Below are 26,059 nucleotides of genomic sequence, written 5' to 3'. Positions count from 1 at the left end.
CGGGAACGAGAGCCTACCACAAGGGTCTCGTTGCAAGCCCGATGGTTGAGACCATCGCGACCATCACCTGGCCGCTCGCAACAGCTTAGCGAGTGGCCAGGGGCTACAAAAAAAATTTAAAAACGCCCTGATTCAGAGCGAGCATCCGACTCTGAATCAGGGACACAGTCTAATTGTAGTTATTGTGGGGTCCAGTTCTGGTTTTAAACCATTTTGACATCCGTACGTAAAAGCAACATCTTCCACATAGTATTCACTGGAAATGAAGGGGTTAGCAGGACATATAATGGGATACTAAACTAAGAATACATTTATTGTGGTGAATCCTTCCGTTTTTGTCCAGGGGATCACAATAAGAGAACACTGGTCCATGCTCTCTCCTTTATGCGTTTGTGTTCTTGTATATGAAGACATTCTGTTTGGGACAGTGCCAGCACTCCTCCCTCTGCCCCTGTCCCTATTGCTTTTAATGTGCCTGTGTTGATACTGCAAGGCGTGTCTGATGCTAGACTCATGTGAAGGAGAAAGAGAGAGGGTAGGGAAGACTGAAAGAGGGATGATAGAAGGAGAGGCTGTCATTTGAAGGAAGAAAAAAACCACACACAAGAGTGTGTAAGATAGTTGGCTTGAAGCTGCACTGCTTAGAAAGCATTTACATTTTACAACTTGTCTTGAGCAGGAAGGTTTCACAGATCTGTTACTGGATTAGAACCTTAACAATTACAGTCTGCAGACAGATACATACATCCATCCACTATAGCTGGCCGGTGAATAGTAGAAAATTGAAATTCAATCTCTCGGGTTGACAAAAGCCTTCATACACCTTTTCAGGTAGATCTGCTCTCAGAGGAGTTTATTTTCTGCCACCCTAAAGAGGGACGCAGGTCACAAAGCGCTAAGAAGAAGGATCACACCATGGGAGCTGGGACTTCTGCAGAGCAGGTCGCTGAAAAGACGAATGAAGAACAAGTTGAGCAAAGCAATGACCTGGGGCAGCAAGAGCTGGATGGACAAGAGGTGGAAGTAGACCTAGAAGATGATGCCAAGGTAAGCTGTCAGATATACCTCTTTACAAAAGTATCCAAATGTTTCAAAAATAACTTTGCTGTAATATATATAGTTCCATTCACTGCTGTACAATCCAACATAGTGGTAAGCAGTTCATAGAGTGGGCACTCAAGTGTCTGCCACACCTGAAAATGACTTCCTGACAGTCCACCATGCACACGTTAAGCATAAACTGGAACAACAACTGTGCAGTTATACTTCTGTCCTATGGTCAGCTACTGATAACACTATAATGCACTGACAAATACAGTACAAAGTTAAAACATATATAATAATTTGTGAAAAGAAATGTAGTGTAACTAGTTCAGAATGCTCAGAGCAATGGATGAATATCAGCAATGCTGTCAGACTGTCTGGCTGGGGACGGTATGTAAATAGTTTGGTGATCACATAGATGGATAGTATTTGTTTGAAATAATTTCAAGTTTCCTTATTGTGCACCCACGAAAGGTCCTATATCTAAATCAGAACGGGATGTGGGAGCAAGACACAACAAAACAGAATAACTTGAAATTGCTTTTGTTTATTTTGTATTTTGTACATTCCTAATGCTGGGCATACACGGCAAGATAAAATGTCTGTCAGACCGACAGACATTTTATCTGGCCGGCTGCCAGCCGCAGATGTCCGCGGCATACACTGTGAGAGAAATCTCACAGTGTATAGCCCGATATCTGCGCTCCGCCCCCGGGGGAGGAGACATTTCCCTGTTCCTTCCGTAGGAAGGAACACAGGAAATGTCCGTCTGTCGGCCGCGTTGGGCATACACTGCCCGATGCGGCCGACAGTTACCGGGTAAATATCGCATCGGACGGGCATGCTGGACAATCCAGCATGCCCGACCGAGCAATATTTAACCCTCGGTCGCCCCCCCCCCACGCTACAATTATCGCGGCGATCCGCCGATATCGGGCAGATCATCCCGATAATTGCAGCGTGCATGGCCAGCATAAGATTTTATCAAAGCAAAACACTGTATAATTAATTAGGGGGTGGTATGTTATCCCATATCTCTTCTGTGCATGGGATCTTGCTGTGCCAACTGCGCAACGATAAGATCTACAGTCATAAAACCGGTAATCACGTTAACCTAATCCACAGCCATGTGTTAGCAGGAGGCTGACTTCTAATAAAAAGATGAGTTTCTGAGAAAGACCCTGCAAAGATTGCACAATCCCTTGTAAAGTAGATTTTACTGCTGTCTGGTGTGTCCAGCTTGCAGATCCTGCATGCAGCATTGAGCTACTGCTGCCAGCACGCGGTTACTCCTGGGTATTCTCTTCCACACCCTCAAGGTTAAAACACGTGGATATTAGATCAACCAATTTCCTAATGTCGAGGCTCATTCTAGTTGCACACAATGACATTGGTGTTTGTTTCTGCAGCAATAGCATCTCATTGTGCAATAATGCATGAATACATGATCAAATTGTGTTGAATATAAAGACTAAAATAAATTTTAGGATAATCATAATTTTGGTTATATGATCAATAATTTACAATGTACATTAAATTGGGTATTATTTTAAATAAACATAAAAAATTATCTTCAGGATATTTTCAGGATTGATAATGACAGTATTTACACAGCGTGACTGATCATGTGTTTTATAATTGGTTTTTATAACCGGTGCTCTCCAAGTCCTACTGGCAGTGAAAAGGTTAAGGGACAGCTTAGTTTAAAAAAAAAGCCCACTCCCTAATGCTTCTTGCATTCAGGCTTTCTGTGAGGGCCTGGTACCCAGCAGATCCTGCTTTTCCATTATGAGGGCATGACGTGGACTATACCGAAACAACACCTGAGATACAACCAGGATTTATCATTGATGTGGATCCTGTGTGCAGGAGAACTTTGGGTCATTTTCCGGAGCTGTTCTTACAATATATCAGTGAATAAAATCACAGCTATCCATCAATTTTTCAGATATCTAGGAAGGAAACAACATCCGCCAGTAGTGATTAAATATTAAATTATGTGTAAAGCTCTGCATAATATGATGTCAGTATGTAAATAAGTAAAGCATGTGTAAAGTGCTGCATAATATGATGTCAGTATGTAAATAAGTAAATCATGTGTAAAGTGCTGCATAATATGATGTCAGTATGTAAATAAGTAAATCATGTGTAAAGTGCTGCATAATATGATGTCAGTATGTAAATAAGTAAATCATGTGTAAAGTGCTGCATAATATGATGTCAGTATGTAAATAAGTAAATCATGTGTAAAGTGCTGCATAATATGATGTCAGTATGTAAATAAGTAAATCATGTGTAAAGTGCTGCATAATATGATGTCAGTATGTAAATAAGTAAATCATGTGTAAAGTGCTGCATAATATGATGTCAGTATGTAAATAAGTAAATCATGTGTAAAGTGCTGCATAATATGATGTCAGTATGTAAATAAGTAAATCATGTGTAAAGCGCTGCATAATATGATGTCAGTATGTAAATAAGTAAATCATGTGTAAAGTGCTGCATAATATGATGTCAGTATGTAAATAAGTAAATCATGTGTAAAGCGCTGCATAATATGATGTCGCTTTGTAAATAATCAAACAAACAAACAAAATGCTAATAATCAATGGTGGCTTTTTTATGGATCATCTGCTCTCCTGTCCAGGATTACCATTATGATAACACAATAGGACATAATTACCATAAAGCCCCATCTGCTCCCCATTAAATAGTTATACAACTTGCCGCAAATTTAACTATTGAATTATTCCAATGCAATGGCAGCTTCTCTGAAAAGTAGCCCTAATGCCGGGTACACACTGGGACAATGTCGTTCCGATTTGGACAAATTTGAACAACAATAGTGCGTATGGTGCAGTGTGTGTGCACGATATACGTGCTCCTGCGGTCCCATGAGACATCGTCGGGTTTGATGTAAAGCACATCAATCCTCATGATATCGCATGTGGCCCCATTCATGTTACTGAAGGATGGAACGAGTGATCATTGCTTCATTCATTACTGCGTTCTGGTTTGTACACGTGGCACGATATGTCGGGCCGGTACACGTTGTCCAGTGTGTACTCACCATAACACTGCTTTCTGGTTAGCAGTGAAAGCCTACATTGCCAGTTTTGATTTGGCAGTGTCACTGTTGTTGGACTTGATGACTGTAGGTCCCCATACTAGTGTTTAGGGACAGCATTCTACATCTGGGATAAAAGGTAAGCAGGAGATATCCGTTATAGCTCCTGTGTTACCAGGCGCTGGCTGGCAACTTCTAGCCTGGAGGGCAAGTCCAAGGCACTGGCCCATAAATAATGGAGCATCCTTAAATGGAGGTGTACGTGTAAAATAGCGTTGCTAACATACATAAGTGTAAGTGTAAAATAGCGCTGCTAACATACATAAGTGTACATGTAAAACAACGCTGCTAACATACATATGTGTAAGTGTAAAATAGGCTATTTTACACTTACACATGTATGTCACCAGCGCTATTTTACACATACACTTATGTATTTTAGCAGCGCTATATATTAAATAGCACTGCTAACATACATAAGTATAAGTGTAAAATAGCGCTGCTAACATACATAAGTATAAGTGTAAAATAGCGCTGCTAACATACATAAGTATAAGTGTAAAATAGCACTGCTAACATACATAAGTTTATTTATTTATTTTATTTATTACCAGTTATTTTTATAGCGCACATATATTCCGCAGCGCTTTTACAGAGAATATTCGGCCATTCACATTCCAGTCCCGGCCCCAGTGGAGCTTACAATCTATATTCCCTACCACATGCACACACATACACACATTTACATAAGTGTAAAATAGCGCTGGTTAAAGCGCATTTGTCACTTAGCAGCACCTTGTACATATTCCTCAAAGGTCAGTGTAGAGAAATATTACATACAGGAACTCCTACCATATTTTTTTTTTTCAAAAGAAAAATAAGAGTATAAAATCCATACTAAACATACACTTACCTTTATTTCTTCTCTGCTTTTCTCTTCCTCCACTTTCTGTTCTTTTAACTGGGTTCTTCTCCTTCTTTCCTTCAGCTCCTCTTCCCCTGCTTTTTTCCCTCCACTTCCCAATGTTCCCATCATATTCAGGGTGCAGCCAAGGGTGGACTTTCCATGGCCCGGCCTATTTATCAGTCACATGTTCTACCAGGGGTGGGCTATAATAAGCTGCCCTTTAGCTGCTGGTAAACTACACATCCCAGCATGCCTTGTCAGGATGCTCTTGTAGAAAAACTGTGGCAGGCATGTTGGGATGTGCAGTCCCAAAGCTGAAGGACCGCTTATTTATTAATATATTTTTAAATCACTAATCATGGGAGCCTCTTATTAAGAATAAGGCTCCCATTTTTCCAACACACCACTTTTATTTGGGCTGCAAATATATCTGTGGGGGCGGGAGGAGGGGTCCTGGGTGACACTGCCAATAGCAGCAGGGTGGCCGTGTCACTCATATACTGAATAATTAACCAGTGCTGCTGATGCCCTGTGACCCCACAGCAGGATACCCCATAGCAGTGACCCCATAGCCGCTGCCCCCCCAGCCCCCCAGCCGCCGCCGCTCGTTGTGTACGGCCACCTGTGCGCGACACCGACGGGACGGCTGGGGTTGTGCCTTGTTGATTATGTACCTACAGGGCTTCCGTAGCCCTGTAGTACAAACAAGAACAGCATGTGACCGCGGCTGCCTCCGTCAGTCAAAGTCGGAACGCAGCCGCGCCGGAGGCAGCAGAGCTGCACACTGGTCCACCTCCACAGCCCTTTGCAAGGAGGAGGTGGGCGGCCCACAATGCTTAGTAATAGAGCGGCCCGGGGGGGCACATGGCACCCTGCCCCCCAGCCCAGCCCGCCACTGTGTGTTACCAATATGATGAATGCCTCTGATACTTACATTTTACAAAAGTAAAGGAAAAATATTATTTTCAATGAACCCCTTTATCCTTTATTCAGCCTGTATGCAGTGGACTCTCTGGTTTCAGATTACATTATTTAGCGGACAGAGGGCCTGATTCAGAGCCGGACGCTATTTGCGCTCGCTCGTTCAGAAAAAGGGGCTATTTAAATTGAGCGCTCGCTCTTTGCGGTCTGTTGACGCCTCTATGTCTGAGCGAGCGAACGAAATATGCGCTCGCTATTTTGTAAATACGCCCCCTGGCCGCTCGCATCATACGTCATCTCCGCTATTTATTTGATTAATCGAGTACATCGAAAGGCATCTGAACTGCTCGCAGTGCTTGTGGTTGTATTTTCCTACCGCAATCATGCGAACAGTTCAGGCTAAGAAACAACCAAGTGACGTGGTCGATGACGCTGCTTTGTTAATTATGCACAACCTTAAAACACCTGTTTTGACCTTTTGGCACGCCTGCGTTCGGATCTCCACTCCCCGTTTCCAAGCACCTTCCCCTGTTACCACCCACAAACGCCTCATTCTGTCACTCAAATTAGCAGGCATTCGCTATTTTGCGAGCACACAATTTCCGACCGCAATGAATGCGTATTACAACCCATACACATGCGCAGTTGTGCGAACATCGCTCGGAACGAACGAGCGTCCGCTTACGAGCGGCTCTGAATCAGGCCCAGAGGACACAGTTGCTGGTGGGATGGTTAAAAATTGGAATTTTCAAGTACAGGCTACAGATAGTAACTGCTCTCTAATGGAGGTCATCCAAAAAATGATTTGCGTGAAAAGACCATTACACACTTATTATTAACATTTATTAATATAGTGCCAGCATACTCTGCAGTGCATTACGATTGGGAAACAACACATAAGCAAGCCTGGTAATTAAAAGACACAAGTTTTCAAACTACAAACTTTATACAAGAATTCACAACAGTTTTGATACAGAAACAAAGGGGGAATAGCCGGGGAGGAAATGAGAAAACGAGAAAACAATAAACACTAATCTGCAGCTGCAGGAAAACAGCTTCTAGGGCTGCATAGTCTGCAGCCCATAGAGGCACATTATGGTAGACAATTAGCATAGCATGGGCTTCCTGCTGGAAGCTCTAAAACTGGGTACACACTGAGCGATGTGTACCCAGCCAATATGTCAGGCCGACATAACGGATCCTGGGTACAAATCAGAACGATGTAATGAACAACGGAATGATCACTCGTTCCTTCCGTCATTACCCTGTATGGCACCGCATGTGATATCGACAGGTTTAATGTGCAACACATCAAACCAGACGACGTTGCATGCGACCATGGGAGCGCGCATATCGTGCAACTGCATACACACTGATGCGTGCTATGCATGATTTGCTGTTTTGATGTGGCCAAATCGGCCAAATCGGAACGACATCGCTCCAGTGTGTACCCAGCCTTACTGTTAATCACTCTCTGTAGTGACAGTCGTAGGAGGAGGTGATGCCCCCCCCTTCCCTGAGATTGACAACCCTGTATAAGATTAGCTAGCAGAGCTTCCAGCAGGAAGCCAGTACACGACCAACTCGTCCTTACGCAGGACCGGTCCTACACAGGTAGACTGTCTTCTTATGCCTGCTATACCTGCCCTGTACTAGTGAGGACTCGGCGATTGTAAACCTAGACCTTAGGTAAAATCCGTCACTGGTAGCTAACCTCAAAGCTAACCTGCTCATAAATACTACAAAATAAATAGTTGGGTCGCGTACTAGCTCTGCTTGTGTTGTAGACTAAGGGCCGCATTCAATTAGTTTCGCACCCTCGATACTTTGTTGCATGCCGGATTTTTCGCCTACATCACGTATTTTAGCTATGGAAACTTATCGTGCGTGCCACCGCTATTCGCCATATTCAATTCCAAAACACGCGAAAACGGAACCCGGCGAATGCAAACCAGGCAAAAAGTACTGTCAGAATTGGGGAAATCAGCCTGACACCCCCAAAAACATTCACTAACCGAATAGCCCTAATAAAGCTATTTGGGGTACTTAAGGTGTGTCAATTTCTTCTAATTAGCATCTTTGTACTAGTGGTGAAGAATAGTATTAAGGTGCGTACACACTAAGCGATCAGGAAAGACAGTAGGATTACGACATCGTAATCGTACCGTCGTTCCTGATCCCCTGTAGTGTCTGCACTGAACGATCAGTCGTTCAGTGCAGGTACTGTCCATCATTCCTGAACATGCCAATCTGTCGTTATCGTCAGATTGTGCTGCATGTTCAGGCGATGGAGAATTTCGGAAACGACCAGCGGCAGTGCGCTTCACTGGTCGTTTCCGACATAAAAGTGCACGATTTGTGCAGGATTACTGAGCGATTGCACGATTACGATGTCGTAATCGTGCAGTCGCTCAGTAATATCGCCCAGTGTGTACCCACCATTAAGCAGGTTTCTTTTTATAAAATAAGTAGTCCTGTTAAATTTGTTGTACTTAAAAATGGGTGCAAGCATGGTTTAAAGTCCCTAAAATAAAGTTTAAAAAAACTTAAAAAACTCACCTGCAACAAGCACCTGCAAACCAAAAAACACCTCAACCATACTTGCAGACCTCCAAAAGTCTATTTCGCAAGTTTTTAAATTGGTACCCCCACTTTGCACTTTTTTGCCCCCTTTTCAAGTCATTTTTTGGGGTGTTCCTCTTTTTTTTTTAGTTTTTTTTACGCAGTTATTCTTTGGGGAGCTGTCCCAAGGGTGCAGAGTGGTTTTTCCACCTGTGCACCCCTAAATAGCGATTTTACACTTTTTTTCAACACCTATTCATAGGCGAATCTTTTTCGCCTATTACATTGCATTGCGTTTTCACGTACGCGAAAAGATTTTGCAATTGAATACGGAGATAACTTTCCGCCTAGCGAAAAGTTGCAATCGGCGATACTTTTTTGCGGATTCCGACTTTTCGCGGCTAATTGAAAACGGGCCTAAATAAGAATTCCGCAGAAATTACCATAAAAATTATTATAGAAATTCATTAAATTACATACAGAATTTCACAGAAATTAGAGTATCAAAGTAAGGAACTTCTCATTTTTGGGTAACAAGAACTGTTGAAATGCTTAATACATTTGTAGAGCTCTCCCTAGAAGTTATTTATTTTGTGCTGAATTATTTATAAACTTAGGGAACATGTGACTAACCTATTACCTATAAAATGTTGAAAGCAAATTTGTGTTTTATTACATATATTAATATATGTTTTTCATTAATTTGGGTTTCCAAACGCCGTCCTCGAGGCTCCACAACAGTACAGGTTTTAGCTATAAATGGCTGAGCACAGGTGACTTAATTAGTACCTCAGTCAATTTGATTAAACCACCTGTGCTCAACCATGGATATATCTAGAACCTGAACTGTTGGGGGGAGCCTTGAGGACCGCGTTGGGGAACCTCTGTACTAGACAATTGTAGGTTACCTTTCTTTGTAGTATACCTGATTGTTAAATATGTCGGTGCTGGAGACAAAACAATACGTTTCTATGTGTGAAATTCCTCTAGTTGTCCTTGTGGCTAAACTTCATTGCTATATTTTGTTTTTCTTCTCATTCATTTTCTATTTCCCGTGCTATTTATTTACAGAAGGTCTAAAAAAAAAGAGGTGTGGGATGAAAGCTTGTTCACATATGCAAGAAGCCTTACAGACTTCGCTAGTATCACTGCACCTGGAGTATGTATACAAATGTGTTTGGCATTGGCAGGTGACTACAGCTGTCTGTTTTCTGACACGTTTATTAGCACAGCTGCATGTTATATATGTGCCTTTTGTGTTTATTAATAAAAAATATTTAAAAAAACTGATCAAGACTTAAAGGTGCATACACACACAATGATTGAGTTAATGAACGATTTTAGTAAACGATTTTCTACCTTGAAAAAATTAACTAAAATCATTTACTAAAGTTGTTCATTTACTATGTTCATTTAAATGTAATGAACGATTTTTATGAACTACAAACGATTTTTGCATATTAACTTAATGAAAATCGTTGAGTTGACAAGTCTGACTGAACTACAAACTACAAACGTGAAAACGCATGAACAATAATCGTTCGTTTGACTCAGAAAGTGAACGATTTTTTCAAACGATTATCGTTAAACGATATTGTTTAACGATAATCGTTCAAAAAAATCGTTGTGTGTGTATTAGGGGTGAGCGGGTTCGGATTTCTGAAATCCGAACCCCCCCCCCCCCCCGAGTCCCCCCGATCCGAGGACGATCCGAGTCAGGCTCGACTTTTCCCGCCTGACTCGGATCTGAAATCGAGGCAAAACGTCATCATCCCGCCTTCCGGGTCTCGCGGGTTTTGGATCCTATATAAGGTACCCGCGTCGGCGCCATTTTCTCACTCGGCTGTGGACAGTGAAGAGGGAGGGTGGGAGTTAGGGCTGGCAGGGCTGTGTAGTGTAGTGTAGTGTAGTGCTGTGCTGCGCTGTGCTGCTGTTGTCCATAGGGGCTGTGTCCACTACTTCAAAGTCCATAGGGGCTGGCTGGACTGTGTTGTGCAGTCAGTTGTCCATAGGGGCTGTGTCCACTCCAAAGTCCTGTGCAGTGTCCCAGTCCTAAAGGGGTGCTGTAGTGTTGTCCAGGGGGTGCTCTGTCCGTCAGGGGTGCTCCCCCCAAGTGCAAAAAAAAATAATATTTTTTCTGTGTTTGTGAATTGTGTGCACTGTGGCTGCACGTGCATCAACAAAGGAGCAGCGCCAAGCGTGCGCCTGTGTCCCATAAGTAAAAGGCCGGCTGGCTTGTCCGTTAAAGGGTACTGTAACCCCCAAAGGGCACTCCAAACCAAATAAAAAAATATCTTTTTTTGTGTTTGTGAATTGTGTGCGCAGTAGCCGCACGTGCATCAACAAAGTAGTGCCAAGCGTGCGCCTGTGTCCCATAAAGGGCCGGCTGGATTGACCACTAAAGGGTGTTGTAACTCCCAAAGGGCACTCCAAACAAAATAAAAAAGTATATTTTTTTGTGTTTGTGAATTGTGTGCACTGTGGCTGCACGTGCATCAACAAAGGAGCAGCGCCAAGCGTGCGCCTGTGTCCCATAAGTAAAGAGCCGGTTGGCTCAGTTCTTAAAGGGTGGTGTAACCCACAAAGTGCACTACTCTCCAGCAAAAATAAAAAATTATTTTCTGTGTTTGTGTGCGCCTTAGCCCCACGTATATATCAATATAACATAAATGGAGGACCAAACTTTCTCCGATAAAAATAAAATAGGGAAAGATCAAGAACCACTTCCTCCTAGTGCTGAAGCTGCTGCCACTAGTCATGACATAGACGATAACATGCCATCAACGTCGTCTGCCAAGGCCGATGCCCAATGTCATAGTAGAGGCCACATACAATCCCAAATGACAAAGTCCAGGAAAATGACCTTGAAAAAAACATTTAAATCATCTGAAGAGAAACGTAAACTTGCCAATATGCCATTTACGACACGGAGTGGCAAGGAATGGCTAAGGTCTTTCCCTATGTTCATGACTAGTGGTACAGCTTCACATGACGATGGAAGCCCTCCTCCCACTAAAAAAAATCAAACGAGTTAAGCTGGCAAAAGCATAGCGAAGAACTGTGCGTCCTAAGAAGATATCACAAATCCCCAAGGAGAGTCCACGTGTGGTGGTGGTTGCGATGCCTGACCTTCCCAGCACTGGACGGGAAGAGGTGGCTCTTTCCACCATTTGCACGCCCCCTGCAAGTGCTGAAAGGAGCACCCACAGTCCACTTGCTGATATGCAAATTGAAGATGTCACTGTTGAAGTACAACAGGATGAGGATACTGGTGTAGCTGGCACTGAGGAGGAAGTTGGTGAGGAGGATTCTGATGGTGATGTGGTTTGTTTAAATCAGGCTCCGGGGGAGACAGTTGTTGTCCGTGGGATGAAAAAGCCCATCACGGTCATGCCTGTGCAGAAGACCAAACATTCCACCTCTTTGGTCTGGCAATATTTCTATCCAAATCCGGACAACAACTGTCTTGCCATATGTACCATATGTAAAGGTGAAATAAGTAGGGGTAGGGACATTAACCACCTAGGAACATCCTCCCTTATACGGCACCTGCAGCGCGTTCATAAAAAGTTACTGTCAAGTTCAGAAACTGTGGCTAAGACCGTAAGCAGTCCAGGGACACTGAAATCCCGTTGTCCTGTTGTATCCAAGCGCCTGCAAACCACACCGTCAACTCCCTCCTCGTCAATTTCCTCCTTAGTCAGGATCGGAAGTAGTCCTGCAGGCCATGTCACTGGCATGACTGACTCTCCTATCCGGGATTCCTCCGGAGGATCCTGCATTGCTACGCCTCCTGCTGCCGATGCTGCTGTTGCTGCTGCTGGGAGTCATTCATCATCCCAGAGAGGAAGTAGGAACACCACTACTTTTACTAAACAATTGACCCTCCAACAGTCCTTAGCGAGGAGGATGAAGTACGACAGCAGTCATCCTGAAGCAAACGTATAACTGAGGCCTTGACTGCTATGTTGGTGTTAGACGTGCGTCCGGTATCCGCCATTAGTGCAATGGGATTTAGACAATTGATGGAGGTAGTGTGTCCCTGGTTCCAAATCCCATCTAGATTCCACTTCACTAGGCAGGCGATACCGAGACTGTACAGAAACGTCAGAAAAAGTGTCCTCAGTGTCCTGAAAAATGCCGTTGTACCCAATGTCCACTTAACCACGGACATGTGGACAAGTGGATCAGGGCAGACTAAGGAGTATATGACTGTGACAGCCCACTAGGTAGATGTATCACCTTACGCAGCAACAGCAGCAGCATCACCAGTAGCAGCATCTCAGGAATGCCAGCTCGTTCCAAGGCAGGTTACGCTGTGTATCACCGGTTTCAGTAAGAGGCACACCGCCGACAGAAACTGAGGGAAATCATCGCCCAGTGGCTTACCCCACTTAGACTCTCCTGGGGATTTGTGATATCTGACAACGCCACCAATATTGTGAGGGCATTACATCTGGGCAAATTCCAGCACGTCCCATGTTTTGTTCACACAATAAAGTTGGTGGTGCAGAATTTTCTGAAAAGCGATAGGGGCGTGCAGGAGACGCTTTGGGTGGGGCGAAAAATTTCTGAGCACTTTCGCCATTCAGCGACTGCGTGCCGAAGACTGGAGCGCCAGCAAACACTCTTGAACCTGCCCCGCCATCACCTGAAGCAAGAGGTTGTGACGCGGTGGAACTCAACCCTCTATATGCTTCAGAGGATGGAGGAGCAGCAAAAGGCCATTCAAGCCTATACATCCACCTATGACATAGGCAAAGGAGGGGGTATGCACTAGGGGTGTGCACCGGCCACTTTTCGTGTTTTGTGTTTTGGTTTTGGATCTGGATCTTTCTTCGTGTTTTGGATCTGGATTGGTTTTGCCAAAACCACCCTTCCGTGTTTTGGGTTCTGGGTTTTGTGTTTTGGATCTGTATTTTTTTGAAAAAAAGCATAAAAACAGCTAAAATCACAGAATTTGTAGGTTTTTCTGCTCCTATGCTATTATTAACCTCAATAACCTTAATTTCCACTCATTTCCAGTCTATTCTGAATACCTCACACCTCACAATAGTGTTTTTATGTCCAAAAGGTTGCACCGAGGTAGCTGGATGACTATGCTAAGCGACACGAGTGGGCGGCACAAACACGTGACCCATCTAGGCGTGAAACTGCAGTGGCAGACAGGATGGCATTGAAAAACTAGGCCCCAAACTGTACATAATGCAAAGAAAAAAAAGAGGTGCAAGATGGAATTGTCCTTGGGCCCTCCCACCCACCCTTATGTTGTATAAACAGGACATGCACACTTTAACAAACCAATCATTTCAGCGCCAGGGTCTGCCACACAACTGTGGCTGAAATGATTGGTTCGTTTGGGCCCCCACAAAACAAGCTGGCAATTAATCTGTCCCTGCACAAACTGGCTCTACGGAGGCAAGAAGTCGTCCTCATCCTCCTCATCCACAGATTCCTCACCCTCTTCAGTGTTATGTACATCCTCATCCTCACAGAGTATTAATTCGTCCCTGCTGGAACCACAGGTCCCTCTGTACGTTCTGGAGGCTGGTCTCCCTGGAAGAGTTGATCATTCATTTTATGAACATCATCTTCTCCACATTTTGTGGAAGCAACCTCCTACGCCTTTCGCTAACAAGGTTCCCGGCTGCACTAAACACTCTTTCGGAGTACACACTGGAGGGGGGGCAACTCAGGTAAAATAGAGCCAGTTTGTACAGGGACCTCCAAATTGCTTCTTTTTCCTGCCAGTACAGGTACGGACTGTCTGACATGCCTACTTGGATGCTGTCACCGATGTAATCCTTTAACAGACAGACGCACGCTTGTCGCTGCTGCTTTGAGGATTCAAGTGCGGCTACAGCCCACACAATTCACAAAGACAGAAAAAAAAAAAGAATATTTTTATTGTTTGTGGAGCACACTTTGAGGGTTACACCACCCTCTAACAGACAGACGCACGCTTGTCGCTGCTGCTTTGAGGATGCAAGTGCGGCTACAGCCCACACAATTCACAAAGACAGAAAAAAGAAGAAGAATATTTTTATTCTTTGTGTAGCACACTTTGAGGGTGTCACCACCCTTTAACAGACAGACGCACGCTTGTCGCTGCTGCTTTAAGGATGCAGGTGCGGCTACAGCCCACACATTTCACAAAGACCGAAAAAAAAAGAACAATATTTTAATTGTTTGTGTAGCACACTTTGAGGGTGTCACCACCCTTTAACAGACAGACGCACGCTTGTCGCTGCTGCTTTAAGGATGCAGGTGCGGCTACAGCCCACACAATTCACAAAGACAGAAAAAAGAAGAATATTTTTATTGTTTGTGTAGCACACTTTGAGGGTGTCACCACCCTTTAACAGACAGACGCACGCTTGTCGCTGCTGCTTTGAGGATGCAAGTGCGGCTACATCGCACACAAGTCACAAACACATAAAAAAAATAGTTTTTTATTTTTTGGAGCACTTTGAGAGTTACACCACCCTTTAACAGACAGACGCACGCTTGTCGCTGCTGCTTTAAGGATGCAGGTGCGGCTACAGCCCACACATTTCACAAAGACCGAAAAAAAAGAACATTATTTTAATTGTTTGTGTAGAACACTTTGAGGGTGTCACCACCCTTTAACAGACAGACGCACGCTTGTCGCTGCTGCTTTAAGGATGCAGGTGCGGCTACAGCCCACACAATTCACAAAGACAGAAAAAAGAAGAATATTTTTATTGTTTGTGTAGCACACTTTGAGGGTGTCACCACCCTTTAACAGACAGACGCACGCTTGTCGCTGCTGCTTTGAGGATGCAAGTGCGGCTACATCGCACACAAGTCACAAACACATTAAAAAAATAGTTTTTTATTTTTTGGAGCACTTCGTGAGTTACACCACCCTTTAACAGACAGACGCACGCTTGTCGCTGCTGCTTTGAGGATGCAAGTGCGGCTACAGCCCACACAATTCACAAAGACAGAAAAAAAAAGAACAATATTTTAATTGTTTGTGTAGTACACTTTGAGGGTGTCACCACCCTTTAACAGACAGACGCACGCTTGTCGCTGCTGCTTTAAGGATGCAGGTGCGGCTACAGCCCACACATTTCACAAAGACAGAAAAAAAAAGAACAATATTTTAATTGTTTGTGTAGCACACTTTGAGGGTGTCACCACCCTTTAACAGACAGACGCACGCTTATCGCTGCTGCTTTGAGGATGCAGGTGGAATCTAGACGGGATTTGGAACCGAGGACACACTACCTCCATCAATTGTCTAAATCCCACTGCACTAATGTCGGATACCGGACGCACGTCTAACACCAACATAGCAGTCAAGGCCTCAGTTATACGTTTTGCTTCAGGATGACTGCTGTCGTACTTCATCCTCATCGCTAGGGACTGTTGGAGGGTCAATTGTTTAGTAAAAGTAGTGATGTTCCTACTTCCTCTCTGGGATGATGAACAACTCCCAGCAGCAGCAACAGCACTAGTAGGAAGTGGTTCTTGATCTTTCCCTATTTTATTTTTATCAGAGAAAGTTTGGTCCTCCATTTATGTTATATTGATATATATACGTGCGGCTAAAGCGCACACAAACACAGAAAATATTTTTTTATTTTTGCTGGAGAGTAGTGCACTTTGTGGGTTACACCACCCTTTAAGAAATGAGCCAGCCGGCTCTTTACTTATGGGACACAGGCGCACGCTTGGCGCTGCTCCTTTGTTGATGCACGTGCAGCCACAGTGCACACAAGTCACAAACACAGAAAATATATATTTTTTTGGTTTGGAGTGTACTTTGGGGGTTACAGAACCCTTTAACGGTCAAGCCAGCCGGCCCTTTACTTATGACACAGGCGCACGCTTGGCACTACTTTGTTGATGCACGTGCGGCTACTGCGCACACAATTCACAAACACAGAAAATAATTTTTTTTTTGGTTTGGACTGGAGTGTACTTTCGGTGGTTACAGCACCCTTTAACGGTCAAGCCAGCCGGCCCTTTACTTATGACACAGGCGCACACTTGGCACTACTTTGTTGATGCACGTGCGGCTACTGCGCACACAATTCACAAACACAGAAAATAATTTTTTTTAGGTTTGGACTGGAGTGTACTTTGGGGGTTACAGCACCCTTTAACGGTCAAGCCAGCCGGCCCTTTACTTATGACACAGGCGCACGCTTGGCACTACTTTGTTGATGCACGTGCGGCTACTGCGCACACAATTCACAAACACAGAAAATAATTTTTTTTTTGGTTTGGACTGGAGTGTACTTTCGGGGGTTACAGCACCCTTTAACGGTCAAGCCAGCCGGCCCTTTACTTATGACACAGGCGCACGCTTGGCACTACTTTGTTGATGCACGTGCGGCTACTGCGCACACAATTCACAAACACAGAAAATAATTTTTTTTTTGGTTTGGACTGGAGTGTACTTTGGGGGTTACAGCACCCTTTAACGGTCAAGCCAGCCGGCCCTTTACTTATGACACAGGCGCACGCTTGGCACTACTTTGTTGATGCACGTGCGGCTACTGCGCACACAATTCACAAACACAGAAAATAAATTTTTTTTTGGTTTGGACTGGAGTGTACTTTGGGGGTTACAGCACCCTTTAAGGGTCAAGCCAGCCGGCCCTTTACTTATGACACAGGCGCACGCTTGGCACTACTTTGTTGATGCACGTGCGGCTACTGCGCACACAATTCACAAACACAGAAAATAATTTTTTTTTTGGTTTGGACTGGAGTATACTTTCGGGGGTTACAGCACCCTTAACGGTCAAGCCAGCTGGCCCTTTACTTATGACACAGGCGCACGCTTGGCACTACTTTGTTGATGCACGTGCGGCTACTGCGCACACAATTCACAAACACAGAAAATAATTTTTTTTTTGGTTTGGACTGGAGTGTACTTTCGGGGGTTACAGCACCCTTAACGGTCAAGCCAGCCGGCCCTTTACTTATGACACAGGCGCACGCTTGGCACTACTTTGTTGATGCACGTGCGGCTACTGCGCACACAATTCACAAACACAGAAAATAATTTTTTTTTGGTTTGGACTGGAGTGTACTTTCGGGGGTTACAGCACCCTTTAATGGTCAAGCCAGCCGGCCCTTTACTTATGACACAGGCGCACGCTTGGCACTACTTTGTTGATGCACGTGCGGCTACTGCACACACAATTCACAAACACAGAAAATATATTATTTTTTTAGCACTTGGGGGGAGCACCCCTGATGGACAGAGCACCCCCTGGACAACACTACAGCACCTCTTTAGGACTGGGACACTGCACAGGACTTTGGAGTGGACACAGCCCCTATGGAGAACTGACTGCACAACACAGTCCAGCCAGCCCCTATGGACTTTGAAGTAGTGGACACAGCCCCTATTAACAACAGCAGCACAGCACAACACAGCCAGCCCCTATGGACTTTGAAGTAGTGGACAACAGCAGCACTACACTACACTACACTACACAGCCCTAACTCCCACCCTCCCTCTTCACTGTCCACAGCCGAGTGAGAAAATGGCGCCAACGTGGGTACCTTATATAGGATCCAAAACCCGCGAGACTCGGAAGGCGGGATGATGACGTTTTGCCTCGATTTCAGATCCGAGTCAGGCGGGAAAAGTCGAGCCTGATTCGGATCGGACTCGGATCGGGGGGGCTCGGGGGGGTTCGGATTTCAGAAATCCGAACCCGCTCACCCCTAGTATGCACCTGAATCAAGCGCAGTGGAGAATGATTTCCGTGTTGTGCAAGGTTCTCCAGCCCTTCGAACTTACCACACGTGAAGTCAGTTCAGACACTGCCAGCTTGAGTCAGGTCATTCCCCTCATCAGGCTTTTGCAGAAGCAGCTGGAGAAAGTGAAGGAGGAGCTAAGACGGAGCAATTCCGCTCGGCATGTGGGACTTGTGTATGAAGCCCTTCATTCGCTTTGCCAGGATTCCAGGGTGGTTAATCTGTTGAAATCAGACCACTACATTTTGGCCACCATGCTCGAACCTAGGTTTAAAGCTTATGTGGTGTCTCTCTTTCCGGCCGACACAAGCCTGCAGAGGTGCAAAGACCTGCTGGTGAAAACACTGTCAGCTGAAGCAGAACGTGACACGTCAACAGCTCCTTCTTCATTTTCTCCCGCAACTGGGGCTGCCAGGAAAAAACTTAGGTATCCTAAGCAACCCGCTGGCGGTGATGCAGGGCAGGCAGGACCAAGTTTGGACATCTGGTCCAGACTGAAGGACCTGGCAACAATTTCTGACATGTCTACTGTCACTGCATATGATACTGTCACCATTGACAGAATGGTGGAGGATTACATCGGTGACAGCATCCTAGTAGGCATGTCAGACAGTCCGTACCTGTACTGGCAGGAAAAAGAGGCAATTTGGAGGCCCCTGTACAAACTGGCTCTATTTTACCTGAGTTGCCCCCCCTCCAGTGTGTACTCCGAAAGAGTGTTTAGTGCAGCCGGGAACCTTGTCAGCGAAAGGCGTAGGAGGTTGCTTCCACAAAATGTGGAGAAGATGATGTTCATAAAAATGAATTATCAACTCTTCCAGGGAGACCAGCCTCCAGAACGTACAGAGAGACCTGTGGTGGTGGATTCCAGCGGGGACGAGTTAATACTCTGTGAAGATGAGGATGTACACAACACTGAAGAGGGTGAGGAATCAGTGGATGAGGAGGATGAGGACGACATCTTGCCTCCGTAAAGCCAGTTTGTGCAGGGACAGATTAATTGCCAGCTTGTTTTGTGGGGGCCCAAACGAACCAATCATTTCAGCCACAGTCGTGTGGCAGACCCTGGCGCTGAAATGATTGGTTTGTTAAAGTGTGCATGTCCTGTTTATACAACATAAGGGTGGGTGGGAGGGCCCAAGGACAATTCCATCTTGCACCTCTTTTTTTTCTTTGCATTTGCATTATGTACAGTTTGGGGCCTAGTTTTTCAAACTGCCATCCTGTCTGCCACTGCAGTGCCACTCCTAGATGGGCCACGTGTTTGTGCTGCCCACTCGTATCGCTTAGCATAGTCATCCAGCTACCTCGGTGCAACCTTTTGGACATAAAAACACTATTGTGAGGTGTGAGGTGTTCAGAATAGACTGGAAATGAGTGGAAATTAAGGTTATTGAGGTTAATAATAGCATAGGAGCAGAAAAACCCACAAATTCTGTGATTCTAGCTGTTTTTATGCTTTTTTAAAAAAAAAATACAGATCCAAAACACAAAACACGAAAAGTGGCCAGTGCACACCCCTAATATATATATATATTTATATATATATATATATATATATATATATATATATATATATATATTAGGGGTGTGCACCGGCCACTTTTCGTGTTTTGTGTTTTGGTTTTGGATCTGGATCTTTCTTCGTGTTTTGGATCTGGATTGGTTTTGCCAAAACCACCCTTCCGTGTTTTGGGTTCTGGGTTTTGTGTTTTGGATCTGTATTTTTTTTAAAAAAAGCATAAAAACAGCTAAAATCACAGAATTTGTAAGTTTTTCTGCTCCTATGCTATTATTAACCTCAATAACCTTAATTCCACTCATTTCCAGTCTATTCTGAACACCTCACACCTCACAATAGTGTTTTTATGTCCAAAACGTTGCACCGAGGTAGCTGGATGACTATGCTAAGCGACACGAGTGGGCGGCACAAACACGTGACCCATCTAGGCGTGAAACTGCAGTGGCAGACAGGATGGCAGTTTGAAAAACTAGGCCCCAAACTGTACATAATGCAAAGAAAAAAAAGAGGTGCAAGATGGAATTGTCCTTGGGCCCTCCCACCCACCCTTATGTTGTATAAACAGGACATGCACACTTTAACAAACCAATCATTTCAGCGCCAGGGTCTGCCACACAACTGTGGCTGAAATGATTGGTTCGTTTGGGCCCCCACAAAACAAGCTGGCAATTAATGTGTCCCTGCACAAACTGGCTCTATGGAGGCAAGATGTCATCCTCATCCTCCTCATCCACCGATTCCTCACCCTCTTCAGTGTGTACATCCTCATCCTCACAAAGTATTAACTCGTCCCCACTTGAATCCACCACCACAGGTCCCTCTGTACCTTCTGGAGGCTGGTCTCCCTGGAAGAGCTGATAATTCATTTTGATGAACATCATCTTCTCCACATTCTGTGGAAGCAACCTCCTACGCCTTTCGCTGACAAGGTTCCCGGCTGCACTAAACACTCTTTCGGAGTACACACTGGAGGGGGGGCAACTCAGGTAAAATAGAGCCAGTTTGTACAGGGGCCTCCAAATTGCCTCTTTTTCCTGCCAGTACAGGTATGGACTGTCTGCCATGCCTACTTGGATGCTGTCACCGATGTAATCCTCCACCATTCTGTCAATGGTGACAGTATCATATGCAGTGACAGTAGACATGTCAGAAATTGTTGCCAGGTCCTTCAGTCCGGACCAGATGTCCAAACTTGGTCCTGCCTGCCCTGCATCACCGCCAGCGGGTTGCTTAGGATACCTAAGTTTTTTCCTGGCAGCCCCAGTTGCAGGAGAAAATGAAGAAGGAGCCGTTGACGTGTCACGTTCCGCTTCAGCTGACAGTGTGTTCACCAGCAGGTCTTTGCACCTCTGCAGGCTTGTGTTGGCCGGAAAGAGAGACACCACATAGGCTTTAAACCTAGGATCGAGCACGGTGGCCAAAACGTAGTGGTCTGATTTCAACAGATTGACCACCCTGGAATCCTGGCAAAGCGAATGAAGGGCTTCATCCACAAGTCCCACATGCCGAGCGGAATCGCTCCGTCTTAGCTCCTCCTTCACTTTCTCCAGCTGCTTCTGCAAAAGCCTGATGAGGGGAATGACCTGACTCAAGCTGGCAGTGTCTGAACTGACTTCACGTGTGGCAAGTTCGAAGGGCTGGAGAACCTTGCACAACACGGAAATCATTCTCCACTGCGCTTGAGTCAGGTGCATACCCCCTCCTTTGCCTATGTCATAGGTGGATGTATAGGCTTGTATGGCCTTTTGCTGCTCCTCCATCCTCTGAAGCATATAGAGGGTTGAGTTCCACCGCGTCACAACCTCTTGCTTCAGGTGATGGCGGGGCAGGTTCAAGAGTGTTTGCTGGCGCTCCAGTCTTCGGCACGCAGTCGCTGAATGGCGAAAGTGGCCAGAAATTTTTCGGGCCACCCAAAGCGTCTCCTGCACGCCCCTGTCGCTTTTCAGAAAATTCTGCACCACCAAGTTTATTGTGTGAGCAAAACATGGGACGTGCTGGAATTTGCCCAGATGTAATGCCCGCACAATATTGGTGGCGTTGTCAGATATCACAAATCCCCAGGAGAGTCTAAGTGGGGTAAGCCACTGGGCGATGATTTCCCTCAGTTTCTCTAAGAGGTTGTCGGCGGTGTGCCTCTTACTGAAACCGGTGATACACAGCGTAGCCTGCCTTGTAACGAGCTGGCGTTTCTGAGATGCTGCTACTGGTGATGCAGCTGCTGTTGCTGCGTAAGGTGATACATCTACCCAGTGGGCTGTCACAGTCATATAGTCCTTAGTCTGCCCTGTTCCACTTGTCCACATGTCCGTGGTTAAGTGGACATTGTGTACAACGGCATTTTTCAGGACACTGAGGACACTTTTTCTGACGTTTCTGTACAGTCTCGGTATCGCCTGCCTAGTGAAGTGGAATCTAGACGGGATTTGGAACCGGGGACACACTACCTCCATCAATTGTCTAAATCCCACTGCACTAATGGCGGATACCGGACGCACGTCTAACACCAACATAGCAGTCAAGGCCTCAGTTATACGTTTTGCTTCAGGATGACTGCTGTCGTACTTCATCCTCCTCGCTAAGGACTGTTGGAGGGTCAATTGTTTAGTAAAAGTAGTGGTGTTCCTACTTCCTCTCTGGGATGATGAACGACTCCCAGCAGCAGCAACAGCAGCAGCGGCAGCAGTAGGCGTAGCAATGCAGGATCCTCCAGAGGAATCCCGGATAGGAGAGTCAGTCATGCCAGTGACATGGCCTGCAGGACTACTTCCGATCCTGACTAAGGAGGAAATTGACGAGGAGGGAGTTGACGGTGTGGTTTGCAGGCGCTTGGATACAACAGGACAACGGGATTTAGGTGTCCCTGGACTGCTTACGGTCTTAGCCAAAGTTTCTGAACTTGACAGTAACTTTTTATGAACGCGCTGCAGGTGCCGTATAAGGGAGGATGTTCCTAGGTGGTTGACGTCCCTACCCCTACTTATTTCACCTTTACATATGGTACATATGGCAAGACAGTTGTTGTCCGGATTTGGATAGAAATATTGCCAGACCAAAGAGGTGGAATGTTTGGTCTTCTGCCCAGGCATGACCGTGATGGGCTTTTTCATCCCACGGACAACAACTGTCTCCCCCGGAGCCTGATTTAAACAAACCACATCACCATCAGAATCCTCCTCGCCAACTTCCTCCTCAGCGCCAGCTACACCAGTATCCTCATCCTGTTGTACTTCAACAGTGACATCTTCAATTTGCATATCAGCAAGTGGACTGTGGGTGCTCCTTTCAGCACTTGCAGGGGGCATGCAAATGGTGGAAAGAGCCACCTCTTCCCGTCCAGTGCTGGGAAGGTCAGGCATCGCAACCACCACCACACTTGGACTCTCCTTGGGGATTTGTGATATCTTCTTAGAAAGCACAGTTCTTCGCTGTGCTTTTGCCAGCTTAACTCTTTTGATTTTTTTAGTGGGAGGAGGGCTTCCATCGTCATGTGAAGCTGAACCACTAGTCATGAACATACTAGGGATCGACCTTAGCCGTTCCTTGCCACTCCGTGTCGTAAATGGCATATTGGCAAGTTTACGTTTCTCTTCAGCTGATTTAAATGTCTTTTTCAAGGTCATTTTCCTGAACTTTGCCATTTGGGATTGTATGTGCCCTCTACTATGACATTGGGCATCGGCCTTGGCAGACGACGTTGATGGCATGTTATCGTCTATGTCATGACTAGTGGCAGCAGCTTCAGCACTAGGAGGAAGTGGTTCTTGATCTTTCTCTATTTTATTTTTATCGGAGAAAGTTTGGTCCTCCATTTATGTTATATCGATTTGATATATACGTGCGGCTAAACACAGAAAATAATTTTTTTTTGGTTTGGACTGGAGTGTACTTTGTGGGTTACAGCACCCTTTAACGGTCAAGCCAGCCGGCCCTTTACTTATGACACAGGCGCACTCTTGGCACTACTTTGTTGATGCACGTGCGGCTACTGCGCACACAATTCACAAACACAGAAAATAATTTTTTTTTGGTTTGGACTGGAGTGTACTTTCGGGGGTTACAGCACCCTTTAACGGTCAAGCCAGCCGGCCCTTTACTTATGACACAGGCGCACGCTTGGCACTACTTTGTTGATGCACATGCGGCTACTGCGCACACAATTCACAAACACAGAAAATAATTTTTTTTTTGGTTTGGACTGGAGTGTACTTTCGGGGGTTACAGCACCCTTAACGGTCAAGCCAGCCGGCCCTTTACTTATGACACAGGCGCACGCTTGGCACTACTTTGTTGATGCACGTGCGGCTACTGCGCACACAATTCACAAACACAGAAAATAATTTTTTTTTTGGTTTGGACTGGAGTGTACTTTGGGGGTTACAGCACCCTTTAACGGTCAAGCCAGCCGGCCCTTTACTTATGACACAGGCGCACGCTTGGCACTACTTTGTTGATGCACGTGCGGCTACTGCGCACACAATTCACAAACACAGAAAATAATTTTTTTTTTGGTTTGGACTGGAGTGTACTTTCGGGGGTTACAGCACCCTTAACGGTCAAGCCAGCCGGCCCTTTACTTATGACACAGGCGCACGCTTGGCACTACTTTGTTGATGCACGTGCGGCTACTGCGCACACAATTCACAAACACAGAAAATAATTTTTTTTTTGGTTTGGACTGGAGTGTACTTTCGGGGGTTACAGCACCCTTAACGGTCAAGCCAGCCGGCCCTTTACTTATGACACAGGCGCACGCTTGGCACTACTTTGTTGATGCACGTGCGGCTACTGCGCACACAATTCACAAACACAGAAAATAATTTTTTTTTTGGTTTGGACTGGAGTGTACTTTCGGGGGTTACAGCACCCTTAACGGTCAAGCCAGCCGGCCCTTTACTTATGACACAGGCGCACGCTTGGCACTACTTTGTTGATGCACGTGCGGCTACTGCGCACACAATTCACAAACACAGAAAATATATTATTTTTTTAGCACTTGGGGGGAGCACCCCTGATGGACAGAGCACCCCCTGGACAACACTACAGCACTCCTTTAGGACTGGGACACTGCACAGGACTTTGGAGTGGACACAGCCCCTATGGAGAACTGACTGCACAACACAGTCCAGCCAGCCCCTATGGACTTTGAAGTAGTGGACACAGCCCCTATTAACAACAGCAGCACAGCACAACACAGCCAGCCCCTATGGACTTTGAAGTAGTGGACAACAGCAGCACTACACTACACTACACTACACAGCCCTAACTCCCACCCTCCCTCTTCACTGTCCACAGCCGAGTGAGAAAATGGCGCCGACGTGTGTACCTTATATAGGATCCAAAACCCGCGAGACTCGGAAGGCGGGAAGATGACGTTTTGCCTCGATTTCAGATCCGAGTCAGGCGGGAAAAGTCGAGCCTGACTCGGATCGGACTCGGATCGGGGGGGCTCGGGGGGGTTCGGATTTCAGAAATCCGAACCCGCTCACCCCTAATATATATACATACATACACACACACACACACCCGAAAATAGGGGTGCACTCACTAGTCTTCAAAAAATGTTCTTTATTCCAGCAGTGGAAAATATTACATAGACAGGATCTATATACACATTATATATATATATATATATATATATAAGTCCACAAAGTGAAGGCACTACTCCTTGTTTCAATATTCTTATCACAAAATGTGTTTTATTCACCACCCAGTAAACACAACACCATTACTGGAGCATATTGTCCAAACCTTGTAAAATGCATGTAAAGCGGTTCATATAACAGTCAAAATACTTATGCAATCAATGTCTGTCGACTTCGGTCCACTTTAGGGCCGTTCTAGACTCACAAAGACTTGTCAACAATCCAGCGTGGTATACTGCTAAGGCGCCTTAGCAGTATACCACGCTGGATTGTTGACAAGTCTTTGTGAGTCTAGAACGGCCCTAAAGTGGACCGAAGTCGACAGACATTGATTGCATAAGTATTTTGACTGTTATATGAACCGCTTTACATGCATTTTACAAGGTTTGGACAATATGCTCCAGTAATGGTGTTGTGTTTACTGGGTGGTGAATAAAACACATTTTGTGATAAGAATATTGAAACAAGGAGTAGTGCCTTCACTTTGTGGACTTGTTTGCAGAAGTATCAATTGTGGATACTTCCATGAAAGAGCACACCCAGGATGAATATATAAGGACAGTGCATAAGCCTACAATTGCATATATATATATATATATATATATATATAAAAATACTGCCCAAGAACAGAGGCGGAGCTTGAATAG

At 45.3% G+C, this 26,059-nt stretch overlaps 1 long non-coding RNA gene across 1 annotated transcript in view; it reads left to right on the top strand.

Annotated features, from left to right (window-relative positions):
- Positions 1-568: 568 nt before the first annotated feature.
- Positions 569-26,059, top strand: part of LOC148521962 (uncharacterized) — a 103,964-nt gene continuing 78,473 nt past the window's right edge. The window contains exon 1 of the long non-coding RNA XR_015878789.1: positions 569-1,047. This is a non-coding gene — a long non-coding RNA (uncharacterized LOC148521962). The remainder of the gene's footprint in view (positions 1,048-26,059) is intronic.

Source organism: Taudactylus pleione, unplaced genomic scaffold, assembly GCF_031769625.1.
Source record: "Taudactylus pleione unplaced genomic scaffold, aTauple2 ptg000154l, whole genome shotgun sequence".
Lineage (NCBI taxonomy): Eukaryota > Metazoa > Chordata > Amphibia > Anura > Myobatrachidae > Taudactylus > Taudactylus pleione.
This window is presented reverse-complemented; position numbering and strand designations above follow the sequence as displayed.